General features: G+C 41.7%; 1 protein-coding gene and 1 long non-coding RNA gene across 7 annotated transcripts in view; one reads left to right on the forward strand and one right to left on the reverse strand.

Moving 5' to 3' along the window:
• THADA (THADA armadillo repeat containing) overlaps nt 1-19,652 on the forward strand; it is a 706,980-nt gene that overhangs the window by 299,557 nt on the left and 387,771 nt on the right. The window lies entirely within an intron of this gene.
• On the reverse strand, nt 218-6,648 carry LOC130362959 (uncharacterized). Of its 2 annotated transcripts, none has more exons than XR_008891656.1 (3): nt 6,550-6,648; nt 3,292-4,380; nt 218-555 (listed from the first exon to the last, which is right to left on the reverse strand). It is a non-coding gene; the product is annotated as an uncharacterized LOC130362959 (long non-coding RNA). The 2 variants fall into 2 exon arrangements; XR_008891657.1 differs by having other exon boundaries at nt 3,292-4,395.

Raw genomic sequence — 19,652 nt, forward strand, 5'->3', positions numbered from 1 at the left:
AAGTTTTAACGACAGGTACATTTTAAATATTAATACAGTGAACATGACCCTTTGGATGTGTTTACAGTAGGTTTTTTTTTTCTAAGGATTTTATGGAGCATTTGATTTTAGGGTGAGGTTCTATTCAAATATTCAACTTGACATTAAGATATTGAAATCTTGAAGGCGTTCTCCTTTCGATGAAGTGATAACTATACTAAGAAAACTTTTTCTACCTTTTTGTTTTAATGTTTTTGTACAGAAAGTATATTGTGTTAATGACTAAATCACGTAACCTGTACATCGCTGCAGACAAGGATTGGCCCTATTTTGCAATGTTGCCTTTATGATAGTGGTTTTTAGTCATGGCTTTCGGGGCTGTGCTTTCTCAGGTTTTTTGTTCTGAAATGTAAACACAAGGACTCTTGAAACAATGAGTCAAATGGGAGAAACAGGGTCACTTCCTGCACACGTCTGACCTTGAGTGACTGTCACTTATCTTTCCGTGCCCGAGGCACCAAAACAAATCTCTGCTGGAAAACATCAACATGGAGGCATCTTTATTCTTTCTTTCCCCTGCAGAAAATACCAAGGCCCCTGTCAAAATCTCTTTAGAGACCGGCCTTTATTTATTTGCAAGACTTTATGTATATCTCAGTATATACAGACATGGACATACGTGTAATTCTGTACAGCCATAAAATGATTGATACTGCGGATCTTTTTACACAATCAGTAGTGTGGGCCAATGCACTCTATAAAGACAGAATTATAGGGTTAGATGAAATTTGTGTGACATCTTAAGGTCAAGATGTGGTTACAACCGGTTATACTGTAGTGTCCTAAATTTGTATAGGGAGGCTCACGTGATATTTCTTCTATTTATTATATTTTAAATATTTATATATAAAATATAATATTTAGCAAATAGATATTAGGGTGCGTTCACACCATGTTTTATGCAATACAGTTCCCGTATAAGTTTTCAATTTGAAAACCGTATGGAACCCTATTAAAAACGGTATACATTGACTCTCCATTGAAAACCGTATGCCAAAAGATGCATCTGGTTGCATCCGTTTTGCGTCTTGTACGGTTTTGTAATTTTTTTTCCTGTACCCAAAACCGTAGCCTACCACGGTTTTTGGTCCTGGTGAAAAACCGTATTGAAACGGTATACGATTTTTTTTTTTTTTAACATGGGACTTAATGGTAACCGTAAAAAACCATATGTGTGTACGGTTCCATCCGGTTTGCACCATACAGTTTTTGGCTTTGCACAGTTTTTTTTCTTGGAATTTCAATCAAACAAGTGAAACTTTATTCATATTGGAGTGAAAAGTTAAAAATGTATATATTTTTTTTTATTTAAAAAAAAAAAAACGGATGCAACCGGACATCTTTTATCAAACCGTGGACGTTTTTTAACCGTATATGGGTTAAAATTTGTATACACGTTTTGATACAGTTTGGTACAGTTTTGAGGAATCCGTTTTTCATCAAAAACCAAATACGGGAACTGTATTGCAAAAACGTGGTGTGAATGCAGCCTTAGCAAAAAGTGGTTTTCGTGCCATATAGAGTCTCAGCAGTAAGTGAGGCAATAACCATTCCAGACAGTACCTGTGATAGAGATATATATATATATATATATATATATATATATATAATCTATTTTAACTTATCAATTCCTCAAATTGGCATATTGGGGAGATAGTGTGATTTGTTTCCACTTAAGTGGTACTAAGAATTTGGGAGCTGCCAGGAGATGCACAGTCAGGTTGTGTTAAGAGAGGGGTTAAGCAGAATTCTGGAATTGCGGAATTCCTCCCCAAATTAAAGCCCATAGACTTCTATGGGATTCTGCACTCCCATTCACAATTCTGAATTTCCGATTGCGAAATTTCGCAAGTGGGAATTCAGAAGTTTGAATGGGAGTGCAGAATCCCATACAAGTTTATGGGCTTTTATTTGAATGGGAATACCGCATGCGGAAATTCTGCCGTGTGAATAGACCCAGATAGAGATAGCTTAAAGTGCATCTGTCACTTGCAATTTAGTTGGTAAACCAGCCACACTGTGTGTTAGGTGATAACATCTATATTCCAGACATTCCTTACACACTGTGTGGACGCTTTACCAACAAGGACTTTATAATGTCTCTATTGGAGGCTGAAGTATCTAGTAATGCCCGGATTTACTATTGTAAACCCGACATGTTCCGGACTGGTGCTGGACCTTCTCCTTTGCTGTATTATCTGGCGTGGTGCAGGACCTTCTCCTTTGCTCTATTATCTGGCGTGGTGCAGGACCTTCTCCTTTGCTCTATTATCTGGCGTGGTGCAGGACCTTCTCCTTTGCTCTATTATCCGGCGTGGTGCAGGACCTTTTCCTTTGCTCTATTATCTGGCGTGGTGCAGGACCTTCTCCTTTGCTCTATTATCTGGCGTGGTGCAGGACCTTCTCCTTTGCTCTATTATTTGGCGTGGTGCAGGACCTTCTCCTTTACTCTATTATCCGGAGTGGCCAAGGACCTTCTCCTTTGCTCTATTATCTGGCGTGGTGCAGGATCTTCTCCTTTGCTCTGTTATCCGGAGTGGTGCAGGACCTTCTCCTTTACTCTATTATCCGGAGTGGTCAAGGACCTTCTCCTTTGCTCTATTATCCAGAGTGGTGCAGGACCTTTTGCTTCGCTTTATTATCTGGAGTGCGCCATTGCGCCAGAATTCTTTTTCATTGTGCTAGAAATGAAAAAAAACCTCCATCTTACTGAGGAAACTTGAAAAGGGGGCGTGCCTGACTGTGAAAGGGGGTGTGGCCACAAATATGGGGCATGTCCCTGACATTTTCACAAAAACCCAACATATTTAGTAAGGTTTTCACAGAAAATGTGGTTTATTTCAGCTGAAGAAAACCCCAACAGATCAGAGCATGTGTTAAAAAAAAAAAAAAAAATATGTAGGAAAACCTTAGTAAATACCATGGAAAAAAATTGTAGGGAATTAAAACCCACAAAGAAAACTACACAACACTCTTAGTAAATCAGGGCCATTGAGGGAGATTTATCAAAACCCGTCCAGAGCAAAAGTTGCTGAGTTGCCCATAGCAACCAATCAGATCGTTGCTTTCATTTTTCAGGGGCCTTGTTAAAAAAGAAAGAGGCAATCTGATTGGCTGCTATGGGCAACTTGGCAACTTTTCCTCTTCTTCACTGGTTTTGATAAATCTCCCCATTGCTTTTCCCAATCTGTTGCTATTTGGTTGAATTTTTACACATGACCCACAGTCTGTCCACTATGAATATTCGCTTACCTCCGCAATAGATACAAGATACCATCCCGCTCTTAGAGTAAACAGCTTTAATGTCCTATACAAACATAGAAGTGACATAGTTTAGTGTAACCCCAGAAACTTGTTGGACGCACAACATTGCTGTCACCAGCGCGTTCAGTTGCTCAGCTCCTGAATTAGACAAATTCTTGTGCTGCGGACTGTCTCTGGGGACCCTGCTGTGTGAGTCTATTTTTGCAGCTATGAATGGACTGTTATCATAGGAACACTGGTGAGCTGCAGTTTCTTTATCTGACTGCCTCACAAAGCAATTGTCCTATCTATTTTGGCTTGTGACCAGAAATAGACGCTGCTTAACTGACTCATCACTTAACATTCATATTTGGGACCTTGTCGGGGGGAGTCAGGAAGCATTCTCTGCTGGCTCTGCTAAGACAATTATTTACATTAATAAAACCACTCTGATAACATATAAGCCACTTCTGTAAGTGAATTCGCACCAAAGCGTATTCATATTTAAATAGGATATCACGTAATGTGCAGTATTTGTTGTGCAGAATACAAACTCTTCTTATTCTCAGTAGAATTTCCACTTTGATGTCTGCTTTGCATCCCACTAGGTTCTCCTATATTATCAGGGTGACTTTTTTTTATATAACCACTTGTTTAAAACTTCAGTGGTGGCTAACATTTCAATAAACTTTGCATAAACAAGTAGTACAAGTGAATATAAGAAACATTGTAATATACCTTACTAGAGAAATGTGCTTCTTTTTCCAATTATCAGGCTCATTTTCTGACTCCCTTCCCCTCCAAAATGCAATATTCTTGCTGAAAGACAGCTTCATTGAGAGATCATGTTACTGCTTTCCAGAGAAGTCTATGGTGAGGAGGGGGGAGATACTAAGGCAGACACAAGTAGCTGCTAAATGCTCTGGTAAATGTTCTATCTCACCCCATTGCTGGATTTACAGTTTACACTGCTCAGTACTGCTGTCTCTGAGCATATCCCATAAAAAAAATAGGGGGGCTGCAACTTCTTTTCAGTGGGTGTAGTGTATCATAGCAGCTAGTCTTCACCCACTAACTCAAGGACAAGAGATGTGGAGCCTGCAGAGGGAAAAACTGGTGAAAAATATGTAATAAAATATACGTTATATAATGGCCAGAACTAGTTCTGCTTCTCATGGACACACACAACAGTTCATCCTGAAAAGTTTTTGAAAGGTTATTGACCATATAGAAGGTTCTGATTCTTACGCCTCAACTCTCAAGCACACAACTGGCCTCGAGCTAAATGATAAAGAGCGGATTTTACAGACATTTATTTATTTTAAACTTGGCATTTAGTAATGGTTTATGTTGTATTCTTATTACAGCATCTTCAGGCCCGATTTATAACATTTGGGCAGTGCTCTCCACTCCTGTCTAGGGCATCGTTCCAGTGCAATTGTACCTACTAAATAATTTCATAAAGACCCTATTATAGATGTGACATCACAAAATGACCTGTAGACACTATGGGGGAGAATTTATCAATGGTTGTTGTATTTTTCTCTGCAAAAATTTGCGCAGTGGTCATATTTGCACTTTTTCTGTGCGTCGGGTTTGGTGAAACTTCTCCTTCTGATGTCTACGTGCCGGTGTGCCGTAGAGCTCTCTTTCCTGTGGACAGAGATTTATTAACTGCAGACTTTGTTTCACGCACAAATATTGCGCAACTGGCCTTTTTATGTGCAAATATACAACCGCTCAGTGGACACGTACGTATCAGAGCTACGAAGAAGGGATGGGGGATTTCTATTATTGTGCAAGATTTACGCGTGCGAGACGCGTGTGCCCGGTTGGTAAATTCAGAGCAGCAGCATGGGGAATACACACAGCAGAAAGGGTTAAAAATGACTCTATAATACATTGATAATGATAAATGTCCCTCTATATACTCTATTTTACTCTATTCTATTAACTCTATTTTGTGGTGTCTATTGATCACTCTTTTAGGTGTGTGTAAATGATTGCAAAAAGTTATATATGCACATCTCCTCTAGTTCTTAGGAAATGTGAAAGAATTGCAGTAGTTCTCTATGACTGTATTCCATGACTAGGGCTGCATTCACACTAAGTTTCGTCCATACGGGGACCGGATCCGGATGGGAAATGGGAAAATCGGGCCCTCCCATATCCCACCTGGACCCAACCCCCGTCTCATTCATTCGCAGCATACCACAGTTTTCAGTCAGGCCAGAAATCCGCATATGGGGCAATAATGAGCCGACTGGAGTCACTATCTGACTCCGGTCGGCTCATTCAAATGAATGAGATGCGGGCTGGGTCCGTCTGGGATACAGCTGGGAGCGCCCGGTTTTCCCAACTCCCAGCTGGATCCAGTCCCCTTATGGTCGAAACGTAGTGTGAATGCAGCCTAAGACAGGGACTGCAAGGTGATACGAAATCTCATTAAGTGTTGGTCATTATGCTGGTTAAAATTATTTTGGGGGATGGTTTCAATCAGCATTTAGGGTTATATTCATAATTTGTATATTTGATGCTAAACTGTCTGCACCAAATGGGCTCCAGAGGAATTCATGCACATACCACAGTAACAACTCGTGTATAGATTAGATTTCTCAGTTGGATAAGTTTCTACAAATAATTTGCCCTTGTAACTATAGAGTATACATCAACGATCACAATTCCAGCCCAGCCTGAGGCCGAATTATGTTGTCCATAGGGCAATAATTTGGCAACCCCCCTTTCAAATTGCTTGGTAATTCAGTGGCCCTCATGTGTGGGTTCTCTTCTCCCCAAATAGCTGTCAACCAAACAAATGTTTGGCTGACCTCTATTAAAGCCTTGATGTCTGATTTTGCCCCAGGGACAAAAAGGTCTTGGGTTTTGTTTCCCCTTTATTTCTATGACCTATTGGTCATTATCCCTATTCTCTGACTATGCTATTCTCTGTGCCAATAGAAAAAGAAATGTTACCAACCAGAATGGGGCCCCCTCATCTAAGCACCTTAAAGCAACCACATGGTTCACCATTATGGTTTGTAGGCCCTTGTACTGAAGGTAAATGGATACCTTAAAGGGGTACTCTGGATAAGAAAAAAAATTATTTAAATCAACCAGTGCCAGAAATTATACAGATTTGTAAATTACTTAAATTATATATATATATATATATATATATATATATTTACCATAATTTTTTATTAAAATTTTTGTACATTTATTTTGTAACTTTTTTTATGTATTTGCATTTTAATTAACCAATTTTACCTGTAAGGTCCCTCTGAGCAGACATGAAACATGATAGGAGCGAGTAATGTGTTCCGGATATTAATGGTGGTTATGGAGAAGAATGTTCTGTTCTTACCTGAGGGGAAGAAAAAAAACATTCTACTGGGATTGTAATTATAGAGATTTATTAGTATTAGAACAAACGGTAGCTGTGCCGTAATCTGAAAAATGTATGTACTGACAGCCTTGTTATGGCCTCTCGAGTCCTGGAAGAAGCCGACCAACACGGCCCATGTATAGTCTTTCCTATTGTGTGTGCCGGTTACATATTTAATAGCTAGAATCATTTTTCCATCCATAGTAATTGGGTCTTTCAAGGGAACGAAATATAAGGATCCAAGTTGTAAAAAGGAGTAAAACTTAGTGGAGGGGAACCACTTGATGCCCAAATGTAATTTATATTTTTAGCAAAAAAAAAAGTCTTATTTGTTTTCTGAGAAACTAAAGAAAAAATGGTGTTAATAAATTCCGGGCCGAGTAAAACAAAATATTTCTCAAGTTCAGTGACTTGCGAAAACACAGTTGGCGCTCGCAAAAAAAGGCTGTAAAATAAATTGTCGGAGAAGTCGAGGCCTGTTCATTGTCCGCTACTTTATTCGGGTTTCTTCAAATAGCGCAGCTAGAACAAACATTCTTGGAAGATCACATTGCCTTCGTTTTTTATTTTATTTTTTGTGAGCTTTAATAAGAGAACTGTCAGTCAGGCTCAGGTAAATACGCACCCCCCTGTTCCAGCAGCGGGATTTATGAAAGCACTGTTCATGCTGTTACTAGTTATTTTCGTAGGTATTTACAAGGACCATGATTTTCCCATCAGATAAGGTGTCGTTTACAGCTAGTTTATCTGAATTGACTAGATATGCTCTCGTTTACAATAATTTTTAATGCCTTCATGCATTGTTTCCCAACCAGTGTGCCTCCAACTGTTGCAAAACTACAACTCCCAGCATGCCCGGACAGCCTTCGGCTGTCCGGGCATGCTGGAAGTTGTACTTTTGCATCAACCCGAGGCACGCTGGTTGGGAAACATGGTTCTTATTTATCTTAAAGCGGTTATCCACAATAAGAGGACTTCAATACTTGAAGCTGTGTTGTGAGTCTACCATAACGCTGATGCTTTCATTTTGTGAAATGGCTATTTCCTGTTTGAGTTCCTTTCCTCCAACTTAAAGTCCCATGAACCCTTGTTTGTAAATGTGAGTTCACTTTTCTCCCTCCCACACAGTCATCCCACCCATTGCAGCACAGCTGAGCATTGTGTGCTTTTCGTGAAACTAAAATTCCCTGCAGCCCTGTGGAGAAGGATCTCCCTCCCACCCAGCGGTTGCTCCACCCATTGAAGCTCAGACAGGCTCCCTTTAAACACATGCATATTAATGTTATGTCTCAGGCCGCACTGCAACCTGGGAGAAGCTGAGACAGCATTTTGTATGCTCTTAAAAATATTGGGGCAAAAGTGACATAAGAATTGCGAGACCAGCCATCAAACACAGGTACAGACACTATATTATAAACTACCCTAATTTTAAAGCCCCCGTTGCATAGGCAAATAAAAAAAAAAATCCTGGAATACCCCTTTAAATAAAATATTGTTTGCTAAAATGGTTAATTAAAATTGTCCTGCCGTTCTATGTATACAGCTCCTTTGCAGACATGTTTCTCCATAACTACACACTACAAAGAAATAGTAAAGAACAATAGAACATCTTGGTTATGAGTAGGGCCGGAGCTGGAAGTAGTAGCAGCCTCCTTCAGTTAGTAGTAGTAGCAGCAACCCCCTTTTAGTAGTAGTAGAAGGATTCCCCTTTAGGTAATAGTAGACCCTTTTAGGTAGTAATGGAAGCCATTCTTTAGGTAGCCAAGAGCAATAAACAAAGCAAACTCACCTGGCTCCCGCGTAGTCCACAGCATTGCTACTCTTGTCTTTTCCTCTGCTCTGTGCTCTGGCGCATGTTGACGTCACTCATCATGATAACGCAGGAGCGCAGAGGAATAGATGCCTGGCCTCTTTTGGCTGCATGCCTAATGCTGGTGGCCACAGGAGTGATTGACAGATCGAGGAGCCAATAGCTCTTCACTCCGAGGGCCAAGTTTAACTATAGACGCGTCATTAAGACTGATCGTGGGGGGTCCGACCACTGGGCCCCCTCGTGATCTCCCAAACAGGGCCCCGCATTGCCGCTCTATGTGAGCGGCTAATGCGGTACGCCCCCTCCCCATACAGTTCTATGGGAGAGGTGGGGAGGCACAAATGCTGCCTCCCCGCCTCTCCCATAGAGATACATGGAGGAGAGCCGCCGCAGAGTAATGACCCTGTGAAGGAGATCCCGGGGGTCCCAGCAGTCGGACCCCCCGCAATCAAACACTTATCCCTATCCTGTGGCTAGGGGATAAGTTGTATTTTGCTGCAGATGTCCTTTAACTCTCTATGGTAGCGGCAGAAACAGCTGACTACAGTGCTGAATCAGGGTTAACTTTTTCAGATGGGAAAACCCCTTTAAGTAGCCCTATTAAACATATCATCTAAGTTAAAGGGTTATTCCACCCCTAGACATCTTATACCCTATACAAAGGATAGGGGATAAGATGTCTGATCACGGGGGTCCTGCCGCTGGGAACCCCCACAATCTCTCCTGCAGCACCCCGTGTCATCTGCTGCACGGAAGAAAAGTTTGCTCTGTGCCTGATGACGGGCGATACAGGGGCCGGAGTATCGTGACGTCACGACCCTGCCCCCTCATTGTAAGTCTATGGGAGGGGGCGTGGTTGCCACCACGCCCACTCCCATAGACTTGTATGGAGGGGGCGGGGTCATGACGTTACAATATTCCAGCCACTGTATCACCCGTTATCAGGCACAAAGCGAACTTCCCTCCGTGTAGCAGATGACACGGGGTGCTGCAGGGGAGATTGTGGGGGTTCCCAGCGGCAGGATCCCCGTGATCAGACATCTTATCCCCTATCCTTTGGATAGTGGACAAGATGTCTAGGGTCGGAGAACACCTTTAAATCCTCGTAAAATACAAAGGAACTATGGCCTAGATTTATCAATCTGTCTGAGACAAAAATCAGGCACATTTTTATCTCGTTGCCTCTATCTGAAAAAAGCTTCAGCCTCTATAGAAGACATGCCTTCTTTACTGTAAGAGCAGTGAAGCTGTGGAATAGTGGTTGTGAGATGGGTATTGCAGGTGATGGCTTCAAGAAAGTCTGAGATGGTTGATAATATCAACACTTACGTATATAGAATTATTGTGTGAATACTGATCTGGATTGATTGGGAAGGGATAGTTTTTCTTGTTGTGCTGATTTAGCTAATGACAATGGAATTATTATTATTATTTTTAAAAAAATTTTTTTTTACTAGATCTATAGGGGTGAACAGAGTTCTCAGCCTTATATCTCTCCCTAACTTGGATCCACATACTCTTCCTTTACCTGGTTGAACATTTTAGGTGTTTTTTTTATTCTACATCACAATTTTTTTCTACCACGGCTCAGAGTGGCATAACCTAAAAGAAATCTTACTCACCTTAACTATTGTCGGCCGTTCCTGTTCTGTAAGATTGGTACAATTAGGGAACCTGCAAGGTGCATTCCATTTTTTTTTTATTATTTTACACCTTTCTGTGACAATCTGTATAAATTGCCTGTAGATATTAGAATGAAACATTCAATATAGTTTTAAACACCTTCCCTCCATATGATTGAATGTGGAGCTTGAGTGATTCCTAACATTTTTGTAAGTCACTTAAAGGGGTTATCCAGGAATAGGAAAAAAAAAAAAATGAATTTCTTTCAAAAACTCTTCCCTGTCTGCCTCCAGGTTGGGTGTAGTTCTGCAGCTCAATTCCATTGAAGTGAATGGAGCCAAGTTATACAGTAATACCACACACAGCCTGGGGAGAGACGTAGAGCTATTTTTTTTTTTTAAAGAAATTTACTCTGTTTTTCTATTCCTGGATAACCCCTTTAATTAACCAGAAAAAAAAAAAACTGAACTACAGCTCAATCGTCTTGGCCATGAGGTCTGCTGTCCATTGCCGCCTGTTAGAGAATTTAGTCTAGTAACAGACAGACTGGGACATAGCAGTGCGGGCCGGGCTTAGCTACTGCAATGTGCAAGAGAGGGAAAAAAGCAAACCAGAGGAATGACTCCGCACCAAACTATCCAAGTGTCCCACAAACACCAGGAAGTCCCCAACTAGAGGCCAAATACACTGCTCAAAAAAATAAAGGGGACATTTAAACAACACAAAGTAACTCCAGGTCAATGACACTTCTGTGAAATCACACTGTCCACTGAGGAAGCAACACTGATTGACAATCAATTTCACATGCTGTTGTGCAAATGGAACAGACAACAGGTGGAAATTATAGGCAATGAACAAGACACCCCCAATAAAGGAGTAGTTCTGCAGGTGGTGACCACAGACCACTTCTCAGTTCCTATGTTTCCTGGCTGATGTTTTGGTCACTTTTGAATGCTGGCGGTGCTTTCACTCTAGTGGTAGCATGAGACTGAGTCTACAATCCACACAAGTGGCTCAGGTAGTGCAGCTCATCCAGGATGGCACATCAATGCGAGCTGTGGCAAGAAGGTTTGCTGTGTCTGTTAGCGTAGTGTCCAGAGCATGGAGGCGCTACCAGGAGACAGGCCAGTACATCAGGAAACATAGAGGAGTCCGTAGGAGTTCCACCTTTGTGCAAGGAGGAGCACTGCCAGAGTCCTGCAAAATGACCTCCATCAGGCCACAAATGTGCATGTGTCCACTCAAACGGTCAGAACCAGACTCCATGAGGGTGGTTGAGGGCTCGACATCCTCGGGGGGGGGGGGGGGGGTGTTGTGCTTACAGCCCAACACCGTGCAGGACGTTTGGCATTTGCCAGAGAACACCAAGATTAGCAAATTCGCCACTTGCGCCCTGTGCTCTTCACAGATGAAAGCAGGTTCAAACTGAGCACATTTGACAGACGTGACAGAGTCTGGAGACGCCGTGGAGAATGTTGTGCTGCCTGCAACAGCCTCCAGCATGACCGGTTTGACAATGGGTCAGTAATAGTGTGGGGTGGCATATCTTGGGGGACCATATGCTGGTGCGGTTGGCCCTAGGTTCCTCCTAATGCAAGACAATGCTGTCAGCAGTTCCTGCAAGAGGAAGGCATTGATGCTATGGATTGGCCCGACCGTTCCCCAGACCTTAATCCGATTGAAAAAGAAGATCGCAGTGGAGACCAGGCAATCATGAAACCGACAACAGCAGAAAAGTGTAGGGTTGGTAAGTATAGAGCTTTATAAGGTGTCTTGTAGACCAGGCCACATATTTAAAAAAAAAAACACATTCCTTGCCTAGAAAACCTCTTTAATATCAGTGAACCTTTTTAACGAGTAGGGACTGTACAAAGCGAAGATCCCCTTTTAAAAGTTAAATGTTTTCGTTCCTGCTAATATATGGATCACCATTTTTACTTCAATAAATTGATGTGCTTAACTGTGTCCTGGTATAATACTGTCATGTCAGTATTAAGTTGTAGCAGGTTATTAACTGTATGTTGTCTGGCTTAGGCCAGATATCAAGAAACTTTATGTAGACAATGATGCAGCATTTAGGCTTTCAACTTGTAAAGAAACAATGATGCAATACACATCTATTTAGTCAAAATGATAAAATCATTTTCTGTATGAAACCTTATCTGGAGATTGTTGTAAAGCAGCATTATCTCCTCATATTCTTATTAAACCGCTTTACAGTCCTCCGGAGAGCAGTCCTATAATCTGCTGACCAAAGCTCGGCTTATAAAAACGCAGGGTACGTGCCAATGTTTGCGTCTGAAAGTTATCGTCTTGTGTTTCTTCCTGTTTGAGTCACTTTGATTTTTATCTCTTATGAGTTCTTTTGTAGTTATTGTTGCCTTCTCATAACTTGCTGTAAGTTAATCATTCCAAGTGATCTGCTTTCATGCCTTTCTGATACTTGAGACGATAAAGATAAATGAGGGTGTGTGTGTTGTGTTTTCCTTAGTTTTTCTGTTTTGTGTGTGTGTGGGGTGGGGGAGTTGTACTTTTGTGGCACCGTGCCACGCCACTTGATGTTATGCAGAACACCCCACATGCGTATTGGCTTTGTTGTCAGATTCATGTAAATCACATCAAGTTATCTGTTCCTTGAGGAATTTACTTTACAATTCGTTAGAACAGTTAAAGGGGATATGGGATAAGAAGTATGATCGCAGGGGTCCTGCTGGTGCCCCCAGCGATCTCCCGCAGCACCCGATGTTCTAGATAAACGCTGGGTTCCTGTGACAGTGGTTGTGACTTCACAATCACCCCCCCTTGTGAAGTCACACCATGCCCCCTCCATTCATGTCTATGGGAGGGGGCGTGTCGGCCGACACGCCCCCTCCCATAGACATGAATGGAGGGGGCATGGTGTGACTTCACAAGGGGGGGTGATTGTGAAGTCAAGATCACGGCCATGTTCAGAATGCTGAAGCACCGGAGTACCTTTTAATTATGATTTCTATAGAGTTTGTGCATTGGGTTGTGATTCTAAATTTACCCTGCTTTGTAAAGGCCAGATTGTTAAAAAAAAATTATCAGTACAAGAACAGTTATTCTGGACATACACGTTAGTTTAATGTTGGCTAAACCTGTCAATTTGGGTAGAAGCCCCCAGTAGTTAAGTAGAGAATCCCACTTATGAGACACAAGCCCACAGTAAGTAGGTAGAGAATTCTTCTTTAGGTAGAAGCCCCCAGAAGATAGGGAATCTCCCCATTTGGAGGAAGCGCCCAGTAGTCAGGTAAGTATGAAACCAGGTAGATGCCTCTTTAAAGTGCAAATGTCATGAATTTTCACCCCCATAAACTAATCCCAGGTTGAGAAAGTGGTTAACAATTACGACTCCAGCATAGCTTTTGCTACTTTCTAGCAGGTTTGATCAGGCTTAAAGGGGTACTCCACCCCTAGACGTCTTATCCCCCATCCAAAGGATAGGGGATAAGATGTCTGATTGCTGGGACCCCTGTGATCTCCCTGCAGCACCCTGCATTCGTTTAGAATGTCGGCTGCGGCACCAGAGGCTCTTGACGTCACGGCCATGCCTCCTCAATGCAAGTCTATTGGAGGGGCATGGCGGACTTCATGCCCCTTCCGATATACTTGCATTGATTGGGGGGGGGGGGGTGACATCACGAGGGGCATGGCCTTGACGTCACTGCTGCACCGCTAGTCATCAGGCATGTAGCGAAGTTCGCTCCGTGCACCGGATGACTGCGGTGCCGTGGCAGAGGTCGAATGGGTTCCCAGCGACGGGACCCCCACGATCAGACACCTTATCCCCTATTCTTTGCATACCACCACTTTAAATGTTTTTTTTATTATGGTCAGCAACAGGTGTGGCTATGCCCCGTGGCCACCATGCCTATGCCCTGTATGTCAGCGCTGAGACCGCTGTGTGATTGACACACAGATCCCAGCACATAGGCCCCCTTATTATCTTTAGGTGCAGGTGGCGAATGTTCAACTTTATAATAAAAAAAATAAAAATTGTGCCCGTTCTCCTGTCTGCTTTTAGTTATGCTGTGTGTGGCGAGTTTTCATAGCAATCGCTCGATCCTGATGGCCCATCGGTCCTAGCGCTGACATACAGGGGATAGGCGTTGCGGCCATAAGGAATAGCCACTCCTATCTGACTGTTGCTGACCATAATAAAAAGCATTTTTTAGGCCTTATCAAAGCTGCTAGAATACAACAAAAGCTATGTCTTAGTAATTGTTAACCACATTGTTAACCTGGGATTAGGTCATGGGGGTGCAAATTCATGACACTTGTGCTTTAAGTAGTTTGTAAGTGGTGTAGGGCCTTCTCCTTTGCTTCACTATCTGGAGTGGTGCAGGACCTTCACCAAGATCAAATAATGTCATTGCATCCGGCAGGTCCTGCACCACTCTGGATAACAGGATGTACCAAAAGAAATGGTAGAGAGATGAGAGATTTTTATTCTTTTTTATAGTGCAAGTACTCGTTCAAACGTCTGCGACTGGAGAGCCTGGTGCCCCAGAAGAATTTCAGCTGGCCCCACAGAAATCAGCAGATTCCGCTTACATTTATCTAGTGTGTGTGGCCATCCTTACTCCACTCATTTATAACACATGCTTGCTTGGCCAAGCATGCACTTGTATGGGTGGGAGTCAGGTGACTGTGTGGATTTTCACCCCTTTCGATGCAGTAATTACATCCGTGGTGAATTTACAAGTTGCACATTTCCCTGCAGATTTTCAATGGAAGAACACACTGTGGGTAAACATACTCATATAGATTACTGCAGTTGTGTCTGATTTTTAGTAACTAAAAATCAAGACCGTTCTTGAGCCAAATTGGACTTGGAGATTAAAAAGTCACTAAACTTTTCTAAACTAACTCAGGCTGTGTTCCCTAACTACTCCTAACACTGCTCCCACCCTTAAAATACATTTCAGAGCTTTCAAAAGTTCTGTATCATACCTTTATTCTTGCTCACAGTGCAATGTCCCAGCCGGAGATAATGGGCGTTTCCCAGCAGTCATGACATCACTGAAGCCTGCTGAGGGACCTCTTTCGCCCTCACATTGTTGCAGTGCTGTGATGAATAGTGTTGAGCACGAATATTCGTAATGCAATTTGTTATTGCGAATATCGGCACTTCGCAATTTAGCGAATATTTTGAATATAGTACTATATATTCGTAATGACGAATATTCATTTTTCTTTTTGTTTCACATGCTAATGTTTATGCAGATTTTTATGCAAATTTTTTTGTACATTTTCCGCATGGAAAAAAGTGAACAAACATAGCGAATATGTGAATTTCATGAACATAGCATAAATAATCGTCAGTATATTCGCAAAATATCGAGAATTCGAATATGGCCACTGCCGCTCATCACTAGTGATGAATAGAAGACCTCAAACTCTGTGCAGCTTTCAGGGAGGCTCTATGCATGTTTCAGTGAGGTGCTGTGCATCTTTCAGTGAGGCTCTATGCATCTTTCAGTGAGGCTGTATGCAGCTTTCAGTGAGGCTCTGAGCAGCTTTCAGTGAGGCTCTGAGCAGCTTTCAGTGAGGCTCTCTGCAGCTTTCAATGAGGCTCTATGCATCTTTCAGTGAGGCTCTATGCATCTTTCAGTTTGGCTCTGTGCATCTTTCAGTGAGGCTCTGTACATCTTTCAGTGAGGCTTTGTGCAGCTGTCAATCAAACTCAGTGCAGAGAAACACTTCCTGAGTTTGGTCTCCTATCACCAAACTCACTGTATTAATTGTGGCAGGGAACAGAACAGAGCCACCTAGTGGCCATTTGTACTATTACATTTTAAACATATTTATGTTGATAATTTTAAAGGCAAGTGAATGGGAAAGTGTCTGATAATTACACAAGGAACACTATATTAAAAGTTTTATTTGGTGACAGGTACCCTTTAAATAAATGGGGTTGCCCACCAATATTAAACTAGAATTTATTAACTATCCACAAGATTGGTGATAAATGTGATCATTGGGGTTCAGACCAGCAGTCATTGCTTCAGTCAGTGCTGTGGAACTGAGATTGCGCTTGGCTATCCCGTCAGTCCCATAGCGCTTAATAGTGAGGTGGCCGGGGCAGTCATGTGGTTAGGTGATAAATGGTATTAATAGGCTAACCCTTTTAAATCCGGTAACAAATGTCTTCTCCCAAACATGTCCATTCATCTGTGTCTTCCAGACTGTGGCATCAGATGTATCCAAGGGATAGGTTTCTTGTCAATCTGACAAACACTGAAATGACACATTTAGTTCATGATTTGGTTTAACTTTTTTGGGGCTCAAAAATGTTTATATCCTGGCCACTAAATTTATGATTGTAATTTTTGCTTCCCCTAAGTTCTACTGAACATACTACTGTACATAGAATTCTATAGCGATATTGGTTCCATTTAGTTGAGCTATGGTAGATCCAGGTATTGCATCCACAAGACGGGCATCAATTTGTAAGCCTATTACGCCATCTCAGCCTGGGCTGTTATCCACTTCTTTACATGTCTAGCTTTGAGAGTTAACAAACATTGACTTATGAGCCGTACACCCCTGAGAATTCAGCGTAATTTCAGTTTATTAAACACGAAGTGCTATAGAGATCCTGTTATTGGCTCAAGTCTGTTTATTCCTCGCTTTAACCACCTGTCCCATAGGAGAGACCCATAATGAAGTCACGTTTCAGAATGATATCTTTGTATTCCTGCCTTGTAACCAACACTGACATTGCCTTCGGAGAGCTGTATTTTCTTTTTCTTTATCCCTCAAATTAAAGTCTTGAGCATGGAAGGGGTCAAACTATAAAGACTGTAACTAAAAAAAGAAATGATACGTCTGCATAAGTGTCTCTAAATTATACTAAATTGCTTCAGCATAAAATACATCTCTACATTCGCGGCTCACATGGAATCATCGTGGGAAAAATGACCCTTTCACACTATCATTAAAATATGTACAGAGTGGTACTTTTAATGATTATAAGAACCATTTTCCACTGGATGATCCCATGTGGAGAATGAATAGTTCACATTGAAGAATCTAATATGCGTCCAATCTAAAGAGGATGAACCTGAACCGCTGCTGCTGACGAGTCACTTTCTGCTTACGGCGCAGTGTTTGGTCGGGCACCACACTCACATACTAGTGGTTAAGACTAAGCAGTATAAGCTGTCCGCATCAACTCAGCAGCCGTGAGGCTAGTTAGAGACCTAGTCATTTTAACTCTTAAAGTACCGTAATCCCATAGTGGTATTAAAAGGGGTTGGCTGGTTGGCCTACCCTATTGTTTCCCAGTTCAAGCACCCAATCTATTAAAAGGTCTATCATATGATATAAATACACAGAACCAAAGGCTACTATGTGCAATTTCCCAGCAAAAAAAAGAAATACATCTTTCATCTTTTTTCCAGCACTACTGCTAATCTGTGCTGTTTGGGGTGGGGTGCTAGACAGTCACATGACCCATGTCTGCCTAGAGCTCCCAAATGCCCTTCCAGAGGCATTTCTAGGGTTGGTGTTAACCGATGCGGTAGGAAATGGTGTCACCCCCTGACACCCCCCCTCCCCTTAAGTATTTTTTTAGCCTGTTGTGATGGACGCCAGTCATGTAGCACATTTCAGAAAATTATTTCCGGTATAATAATCAAACATACAAATTGCCACAGAATGGGAAAATTCTAGAGAAGTTTTTACCATTTAGAGGGGTACTCCCCTGTTTTTTTATTTATCAACTGTTGCCAGAAAGTTAAACAGATTTGTAAATTACTTCTATTTAAAAATCTTAATCCTTCTAATACTTATCAGCTTCTATTTGCTCCACAGGAAGTTCTTTTCTTTTTGAATTTTCTTTTTTAGTCTGACCACAGTGCTCTCTGCTGACACCTCTGTCCCATTAAGGAACTGTCTGGAGCAGGAGAGGTTTGCTATAGTGATTTGCTCCTACTCTGGACAGTTCCTAAATTGAACAGAGATGTCAGCAGAGATCACTGTGGTCAGACAGAAAAGGAAGTTCAAAAAGAAAAGAACTTCCTGTGGAGCAAATAGAAGCTGATAAGTACTAGAAGAATTAAGATTTTTTAATAGAAGTAATTTACAATCTGTATAACTTTCTGGCACCAGTTGATTTAAAAAAAATGTTTTCCATGGGAGTATCCCTTTAAAACTACAGCTCCCAGTATGACCTAAGTAGTCGTAAGGGGATGCTGGGAGTTGTTTTTTCATCCATCATTACTGCAGAACTTTCAAGTGACTACAGCTCTGATGGGACATAGTGAGGAGAATACACAATATCAGTGACTATAGGTGACGTCTTCTCTATAGTCTTTCCTTATCTAATTCAGCTGGTACATACCGCCAGGACTTGTCCCAGCTAAATCTTTCCTCTGCAGAAGTTGACACTCAGATGGCTCCTCACTATGTCAATTCTGATCCTCTATACAAAAACAATCATTATTATAACCAATTATTATAACCATGCCAGACACTATGCCCATGAATATAATACTAACACACACTGCATCCTCAGAATATAATACTATGACACACTGTACCATCTCAATATAACCTTGCCAGTCACTGTACTCTCTGAACATAATACTGTGTCACACTGCGCTCTCTGCATATAAAACTGCCCTACACTATACCCTCTGATTATAATACTGACACACTCCGTACCCTCCGAATATAATACTGACACACTGTACCTTCTAAATATAATACTACCACACACTGTGCTCTCTGAATATAGTACTGCCACACACTGCATCCTCTAAATATAATACTGCCACACACTGGCCTCTGAATATAATACTACCACACATTGTACCCTCTGAATAAATTACTACCACACACTGCGCCCTCTAAATATAATACTGCCACACAATTTCGCTCTCTGAATATAATACTACCACCCATTGTACCCTCTGAATAAATTACTACCAAACAATGCGGCTTCTAAATTGAATACTGCCACACACTGCGCTCTCTGAATATAATACTACCACCCATTGTACCCTCTGAATAAATTACTACCACACACTGCGTCCTCTAAATATAATACTGCCACAGTGCCACACACTGAATGCTCTGAAAATACTACCACACACAGCGCCCTTTGTATATAACCTTGTTTACAGTGCATGCTCTGAATACAATACCGCAACATATTGTGGCCCATAAAAAATTTACCATCCCATAATTTCCTTTATAATATACGCCATACCTCTGAAATTCAAATCACTCTGTGCCCCTGACATATAGTAATAATGTCCCATTCTGTCCCCCCACATAGTAATACTGCCCCCTGTCCTGTGCCCTCATATATAAAATATAATGCCCCCTGTTCTGTGTCCCCCACATAATAATAATGCCCCCTGCCCTTTGCCCCCTACATTATAATAAAGCCCCATGCTTTTCCCCTACATAATCACAATTGCCCCTTTCATGTGCTCCTCACATATAATGTCCCCTGTCCTGTACCCCTCACATATAATGCCCACTGTTATGTGCCCCTCACATATAATGCCCCTCACA

The sequence above is a fragment of the Hyla sarda genome, chromosome 3 (genome assembly GCF_029499605.1).
Source record: "Hyla sarda isolate aHylSar1 chromosome 3, aHylSar1.hap1, whole genome shotgun sequence".
Classification (NCBI taxonomy): Eukaryota; Metazoa; Chordata; class Amphibia; order Anura; family Hylidae; genus Hyla; species Hyla sarda.